Source organism: Neofelis nebulosa, chromosome 2 (assembly GCF_028018385.1).
Source record: "Neofelis nebulosa isolate mNeoNeb1 chromosome 2, mNeoNeb1.pri, whole genome shotgun sequence".
Taxonomy (NCBI): Eukaryota; Metazoa; Chordata; class Mammalia; order Carnivora; family Felidae; genus Neofelis; species Neofelis nebulosa.
The window spans coordinates 59,263,802-59,272,135 of NC_080783.1; the positions used below are offsets into that span (position 1 = coordinate 59,263,802).

General features: G+C 47.3%; 1 long non-coding RNA gene across 1 annotated transcript; it reads right to left on the minus strand.

Moving 5' to 3' along the window:
* Nucleotides 1-1,132: 1,132 nt before the first annotated feature.
* On the minus strand, nucleotides 1,133-2,931 carry LOC131492973 (uncharacterized). The gene is made up of 3 exons (XR_009252379.1): nucleotides 2,690-2,931; nucleotides 2,124-2,260; nucleotides 1,133-1,853 (listed from the first exon to the last, which is right to left on the minus strand). It is a non-coding gene; the product is annotated as an uncharacterized LOC131492973 (long non-coding RNA).
* Nucleotides 2,932-8,334: the final 5,403 nt, after the last annotated feature.

Below are 8,334 nucleotides of genomic sequence, written 5' to 3' on the forward strand. Positions count from 1 at the left end.
GACTCTGGTGTGTCAAAGGAAGGAAGGTGACTGTAGACTGTGTGATGATTTTAATGACTGCAATTATTGGAAGATTATTCAACAACATCATAGATTTGTTTACTGCATTACTCGGAAACTATGGGGGGCCTATTCAGATTGGAGTTTTACCTTCCTCCCTCCCTTACCAACTACCACAGAGGGGTCTTAGACCTAAGCAAATGTGTCATTCAATGTTGGCTTTCTTCTTTTTAAGAGCATTTCTACCAAAAACGAAGCACAATTTGTTGCCTTAGCCTGAACTTAAATGGAACCACCTTTGGAACATTAAAGTCATCTTTTGAGCTAATAGTAAAACATTTTAAAAGCCAAAGGCCAGAGGATTCTGCTCATCATTCAGCTCCCCCCAGCCAGGGTAGCAGTTCCTTCCGTTTTAGTCTTTTGTAGGCAGCTTTTGAGAATACTTCCAACTTTACCTCTTCCATCCAGGGCTTGGAGGAGACATTACAACCACACAAGATGTTACACAAGAGTTTAGGCATGTCTCAAGGATTCCATGTTGGAGAAAGTTTGGCTTTTTCTTCCTTGCTTTTAGCATGCCCCTCCCCCCATTTATTTCCTATCCCAACTCCTGGTGTTACCAAGTTAGAAATAAGTAAATAAAAAGAAATGTATGACTAAGAGAATACCGGTTTGCAGCTAAGGAAGTTTTTACTCTACATACAGATATAAGTGATGCAAATAAGGAAAGTTTCTCATCTGATATAAGCAATAATCAATAAATCACAGCCTGGGCTTTGCTCATTAGAGAATTACTAATTTATTAAAAAAAAAAGACAATTATAAATTTGGAAGTAGGCTTTGAAAAGAAAAGAAAAAAAAAAGAATAGTAAATATCTCCAGTTAGCCCCCTTTCTCCCTCCCCCGAGGCACTGAGACTGTGGCCTGGCCACTGCAGTGCTCTTCCTTGGTCTGTGATCACCCAGTTTCCAGATTAAGGAGGACCTGGGCTGGAATGAAACCTTCCCCGTTCAAACAGGAACCTGCAGAACTCTGCAAGTGGCAATTAGGAGCCTATTACAAGCCATTAGATTGATCAATGTACCTTAAACAATGCGAATGATTTATACGGCTGATTTATGTCGGGGGGGGGGGGGGTGTGTGTGGAGAGGGTGGACGACTCTAGCTTCTTTATATCCGTTGCACTGTTCTGGAGAAGACCCGGGTTCAGCCTCTGTTCATCACTGCTTGGAACCAATTTATTTAGAAAACTTTACAAGCACAGATACAGGCTCGCCTGGCTCGTCCGGTGGGTGGCGAGATGCACATTCTTTGCCCCTTTCTCTACTTTCTAAGGAAGAGCTTAGAAAGACCAGGGCCAGGAGGAGCAGCCGGGGGTCACAGCAAGCCACTCCCCTAACGGAGGACACACCGCCCGAAGCGGTCCCAGCAGCCTTCCTTCCCCCAGTCTGTCCCCGGAGAGGGAGAGGATGACTTACATACTTGTTTAACGGAGTGTTGGAGAGCTGTGTGGCCTCCTAATTACTGCAGGAATACAGAACCATTAGCCCTGGAAGTTTCAGGCGTGACTCGGGGAGCAGCAGCTACACAGCTCCTCGCGTGCACATGACGCGGGGGTGGAGGGGTGGGGTGGGAGCGGATTCTGCGGAACAGAACTCCCAGCTAGGGCTGACTATTTTGGCTAATCTGGAGAAGACAAAATTACAACAGAGTTGAAGCCATCAAAGCTGGCCCCCGCCACCCCTCCTCCCGCCCTCCTCCCTGGCCCAAAGTCTGTTTGCAGTTGTCTTCTCCTCTGCAGACGCTCGTCGGTCTTCTCACGACAAGGAAATTCCTGCCAGTTTTTCCAGAGCCTGCAAGGAGAGGACAGATGCACTTCACACTTCTCAGAGGAGAATTCCCTTTGTCTTATCTCCCCCTCCCCCAGTCGGCTTCAGCTCTGCGACGAGGAAGACTCAGCCCAGGGAAAGATCCTGGGCGCGGAAGGGGGCGTTTGTAACCGAACCCCACGCCCAACTCTGCCCCTGCGGGTCCCTCCTCTTCCTCCTTCCTCTTCTTTCTCTTTCCCAGGCTTCTCTCTTCCTTTTCCCCCTCCCTCCTTCCAATCCTCTAGATCTTCTTACCACTCAAGTCTTCTCCCGGGTTCCCACTCTCAGAGTTGGGGCAGGCACCGCTTATTCCCCAGCCTTAGTGGTTTGGCGGGAAAGGGCTTCGTCCTGGCTTGTTCATGGATGTCTGGAACAAATCCTTGCGTGCGTGCCTAAATGTGGAATGGGAAACATAATGCGTCGATAATGAGGCACAGAGGGAAGAGGGGGAAAAAACAGAGAAACCACTTGCTTTGGGAAAAGTTGCTACCTGGGTCCTTTGCAGCCAGTGTGGGATGGGAGCCCAGGATTTGCAAACTCTTCTAGGTGGGTCGGGATTTCACACACCCACATCGTATTACTACTGCTGCTGCTGCTACTACTACTACTACTACTACTACACACACACACACACACACACACACACACACACACACACACACACACCCAGCTGCTCTCATCTGCCCTTTGTAACCCCACATCTCGCTGTCCTGAGTTCTCTGAATTAGTTCCGTTCAATCCTCTGCTTCCTAGGATTGGTTTCTCAGGGCCTTCCAGGTCAGTGAGAGGCAGAGGAAGAAGGTCGGTTATAAGATTCCTACCAAGGACCCAGGTACCCCTGGGCTGCGATATCGCCAGGAACAGGCCTCTCCTAGGGTCCACACGGTCGTGCTTTCTGGAGTCCTGCCACTCTGGAGTCCAACCCTGCGTGCTGGCCTCTCCTGTCACACCCACCGATGGATGTCACACCCACCCCCATGGCGAGGCCAGACTGACACCTCCACCCTGACTCGCTTCTTGGAGTACACTCGGGGGAAGAGGGAGGCTCCGCACGCAGTAGACACGTGCGCCTCCTCCTGCCTTCCTCCCTCTGCCGCACGCAGAATGCACATTGATGACACAGGCACACTTACTCGGGCACGCGCCAGCGGCGTCCACCGTCCTTCCCAGCCAGGCGGCAGCAGGCGAGACGGCCTCGAGGCAGGTGACAGCGCCGCAGGGAGGCGGGCTTGGCGCCCGAGATGCCTACCTGGGCGCGGAGATGTTCAGGTCCCCCAAAGCCCGCTGCGGGCCTCCCCGGTCTCGTGGCCGGCGGTCTCGCTGCTGCTGGGCCTCGCCTCAGCCTCCTGCCGCGCTCCCGGAAAGGACTCCCGCTCCGCGCGGGGCTCCGCACCTCCGCCCGCGTAGCGCCCCCCACCCCCACCCCGGAGCTCCTCTCTTCCAGAAGGCTGCTGCCCGCCCGCCTTCCATAGGCTCAGCTACATCTGGGATGCATTGCCCCCTAATTGTCAACCCCATTATTGTGATCAAGCGAACGTCGCTAATCTCTACATTTATTGTGTAGGTAAATAGAGGCTGCGTTTAATCAATACGCAGGGCCCCAGCCCTCGCAGCGCCAAGTAACTTAAGTCAACGGTGAAGATTTCAGTGTGTGCGTAATTATAGAGCACGCGGAATATTCACTCCAGCCTAATCCCGCAGCTCTCCTCCGACCCGGGGTAGCGGGAGGAGGGAACGTGAGCACTCTCCACCCTCCAAGGGATCGAGGGACGGCTCCCTCCGGGGAAGAAAAGGATTTTGTGGCAGTGACGCCGCGCACCCGGCGCAGGGGCCTGCGGCTGGACTGGGGACCGCTCTCACTTCCCAGCGGCCAAATGCCGCGCTCGGCGCCCTCTCCCTGCGGCCTTTTGGATCCCGCCACTCCAAACGAATCTGCCGCAGGGAGGAGGGTGGTTCCGCGCTCGTCAGGTCCCCGCCGGGCGGGAAAACCGAGGGCGGGGCCCGGGAGGCGGGTCGCCGGGTGCTCCAGTCGCCCGGGCCTCCGCGAGCTGTCTCCCTTTCCCCGGGCTGCTCCCTTCCCCGCCGGAACTCCCGAAAAGGCCAAGCCTGGGCGCGCAGAGAGCGGGCTATTGGCGCTTCTTCTTAAATAGTTATTGTTTCTTAATTAAGAGGAGTTTAGCCCAACCCGTGGGAGAGGATCCGGGATTCGCAGCAGGGGATGGTCAGGCCTGGGGAGGTTGGCTCTGGAGACGGTCGGTGTCGGCTCCAGACTGCAGCCTGGCTGCCGGAGTGGCCTTAGAGCGAGGGCCTCAGGGCCACGGAGGGGAGAGGGCCGGTTGGAAATCTTTCCGGTGGCTGCTGAAAGAACCCGAGCTCTCCCGACGCTCTGGAGTGGAACCCAGGAGGTTAACCCTACAGTTTGAGACACTAACACTTTCTCCTGGAGCGTTTTGTCGCTGGCCTTTCGCGTTTCTCGTGGTGCCTCTTTCTCCGCTCCATTCCCAGGAATGTTGGATATAAACAACCAATAACTCCGGGTGTAATCAGATACCCGCCTTTTTCGTGGAGTTGTCCCGCTTTATTTAAATAAGCTGGATTCTAAAGTCAACTCATCATTTGCAAGTTTAGGGTGTCGGGCGCAACCACCGATCTAAATTACAGCTGGAGCTTGAATGAAGGCCGACAGTGCTGGATGACAGCTGGCTGTTTTTAATTTTTGGAATTGAACAGCCCTCCTATAAGGTATCTCTGCTTTCTCTTTTCCTTAAAAGTGGAATAGCATTTAGAACAAGAGGAAAATTAAACACAAATGTCAGTACAATCCTCAAATCCTTTTTCTTTCTATTACTTCTTCCCGAGCCTCTTCTCTGCAGGCCCCAAGCTTCCATCCAAGCCCGTGACTCTCCTCATCAGATATTTAGACCTTTCACCACCCTGGCTGCAAATCAGTCACAGGACAGATAACTATGACTTCAGACTCTTTTGATTGGAGATGTCAACTTAACTTGTGGGGGGCCGTGGTTGTTTTTAAGGTAGGACAAGGAAAAGAAAGGCAAAGGAGCTGATGGCCAGGACTGCTGGGCCCTTTGGGACTTTCAGGAGCTTGGTATGAGAAAAGGTCCACCACTTAATGCTGTGATCTTGGGCAGACCAGGAAACTTCTGTTTCCTCCCCCTCTAAACTGAAGCTAATCATTTAGATTTGAAAGGATTGTTCTAAAAGCTAAATAAATTATATAGGGCTATCCTATATGTAAATATGCTAAAAATTTAATAGTTGAGCTCTAAAAAAGTTCTTGCCTTCTGTTTTCCACTGAAATATCATTCCCACCTAAAACTTACTGGCCAGCTAAAGCCCAAATCAACAGCTACTGTAAGACAGAATTTTCATTTATGTGTGGAAAGCACAGGGTCTAGTACAGAATTAGGCTGGGTAAAGATAAATGGGGTAAGAGCTAAGGGCTGCCTGTCTTGGAAGGAGTAGGGTTAGCTGCTCCAATCAGCAGCACATTTTATGGTCTGGCTTTCACAAGTCTGCACATGGGAAAGAGGAGGCCTTGTCTCTCCTAGAGATGGCTACCATTTATCCAGCACTTATTATATGCCAGGCACTCTGCCAGGTGCTTTACACACAGCATCTCATTTAATCCACATGATAATCTTATCAGGTGAGTATTACTGCTATTTCCCTTTTTAAACTTTTATCATGGAAAATCTCAAATATGTATTTAAAAGCAGAGACAAGACGATAAATGAGCCCCTCTGTGTTCATCACCCAGCATCAACAATTGTCAGCTCATAGCCAAGCTTGTTTAATCTCTAGCCCATCCACTTCCTCCTCCCTTATTTTGATGCAAATCTCAGACATCATATCATTCATTTGTAAATATTCCAGTTGGTCTTGAAACAGCAAGACTCTTTAAAAAACCCAAAATCATAATACCAGGTTATAATCATGCCTAAACACATTTGAAATAACTCCTTAATATTATCAAACATCTAATCAGTGTTCAAAGTCTCCCCAGTTGTCTCCTAAATGACTTTTTACAATTGCTTTTTTTCCTTTCAAATCAGATCTAAGCAATACCCACACATTTAGTCTCTCCAGTCTCTTTGAATGTATAGGCCCTTCTCCCTGTTTCTTTCCTTGCAATTTATTTATTGAAGTAATGATGACATTTGTCCTGATATCTTTTTTTATAAATGAAGAAACAGGATCAGAGAAGTTAAAAGAATTTAGTAAAAGGTAGAAAAGGAATTCAGTCCTAGTTATGTCTGACTCCAGAGTCCAAGCCTTTACTGACTTTACCATATTCCCTTTAAATCAAGTGATGAAAAGCAAGACACAGGAAAACACAATCACCCATAAAAGATTTGAGAACACGCATGACTCTCCTAAGTAACCAGTTCCTTTACCAAGTGCCCACACAGAAAACCATTCACTTAAAACCCAGGCAGGGTTTGAAGTGTGGGAAAAGAAATTGAAAACAGGATAAGTCAGTATCCTCCTTATGTTTCGAATCTGACTAAATAAGTCTTGTATGCAAATGTATCCGTAACATGGTGACGGGGGTTTTTATTTCCAACAAATATTTAGCAAGGCAAAAATATTTCTTGAATCTACCAGTTGCTTTTTCCTCTCTTCTCCTCCTTGAGTTTCCTCCTTTCCCCCCCACCTTTTCCCTGTCCTCTATAGCTAGATAAGGAGAAAATATCTCTTTTGGGTAGTTATTTTAAAATACCAGTCAAATTAACAATTTGGTAGTTCGATATGTGATATCTGGCTTTTGTTACAGTAGTTTTGAAACCACAGTTACCCTAGCAACTGAATACATTTTTTTCTTTTAAAAAATTTTAGCTGTCGAGAAAAAAAAAAAGAAAAGAAAACTTCTTGCCAGAATTTTCCCATAATAGCTTCCATTAACTGCAGTGACTTCTATTGGAGAGGCCAGCACTGCTGTCTCCTGCTGTCACCAGTCATTCACTGATCTAGCAGATGTTTTGTTTGATAAGGCCAATTTGAGCTTTATAAAACATTTATTTTTTCACCTCCAAGGAGCAAATACCAGTAAGGATGGGATTCAGCATCTATCACTGGATACCATACAAGGGCCTCAACCTGCCAGTGGAGTTTCTAGGTGAGAAGAAATACTAAAACAAATCTAAAGGCTTCATTTATTTTTTCTTTAAAGAGGGGGGATGGTTAAACACATTAGATCAGTCCCTAGAGACTTAGCAAGAGGAAAAAAGTGAGTGGAAGAGCCAATAGTCTACTATGGAATCTTTCTGGAAAATACCTTGTAGATGCATGTCCAAAGAGGGTGATGATGCTAGTTGGTGAGATGAGGGAATGAGAGAGGGAGTGATGCACATTGCATTGAGTTTTATAGAATTGATAAACTGTGTATTAGCATTTCAAGGAGGTGAACAAGAGAAGAACAAGCAAGGGGAAAGGTGTCCATTAGGGCTTTTTGGAACAAGTAGACTTTGAGCATTTGTGAGAACACTCCCTTGCTTCTCTCATAATTATACTTCTAATGCACATAACTCAAAATTACCCTTTCTTTCCAAAAGACAAAACAAAACAAAAAACCAGCAACTGATTGTATCAAATTACAAATATCAGGGCACCTGGGTGGCTCAGTTGGTTAAGCTGATTTCAGCTTGATTCAACTCTTGATTTCAGCTCAGGCCATGATCTCATGGTTCATGAGATCAAGGGATCAAGCCCCACATCAGGCTCTGCACTCACAGTGCAGAGCCTGCTTGGGATTCTCTCTCTCCCTTTCTCCTTGTCTGTGCCCCTCCCTGCCTCAAAATAAATAAATAAACATAAAATAAAATAAAATTACAAATATTCAAATCCTTTCTCTTGAGTAAAAGGAAGTTGGTTTCAAGACCTGGGGCTATGGTGTGAGTTAATCAAAAGAAGTAGTGGGTAGTTCTGTTCTTGTTGGTGAGATGCCTCCTTTTTTTTTTTTTTTTTTTAAATTTTTTTTTTTTTTTTAACATTTATTCATCTTTGAGAGACAGAGAGAGACAGAGCATGAGCGGGGAAGGGGCAGAGAGAGGGAGACACAGAATCCGAAACAGGCTCCAGGCTCCGAGCTGTCAGCACAGAGCCCGACACGGGGCTCAAACTCACGACCGTGAGATCATGACCTGAGCCGAAGTCGGCCACTCAACCGACTGAGCCACCCAGGCGCCCCGAGATGCCTCCTTTTATGAGTCTCCTGTGGAATTGTTTATTTTGTCATTCTGCAGAAGACCAAAAAAAGAATTCCAGTGCAGGAAGTCCCCCTTTGCAAAATAATGGCTCAACAAAATGAAGGTTTCAGTCTTTCGACTTTACTTGAGATTGCCCTACCTAGGTAAAATATTTTGATTTGAGGAATTACATTTGTAGCCAGGATGAGAACTAAAAAGAGAGGAAGAGAATGTCAACTCCATTTGCAGAAAATGTAATT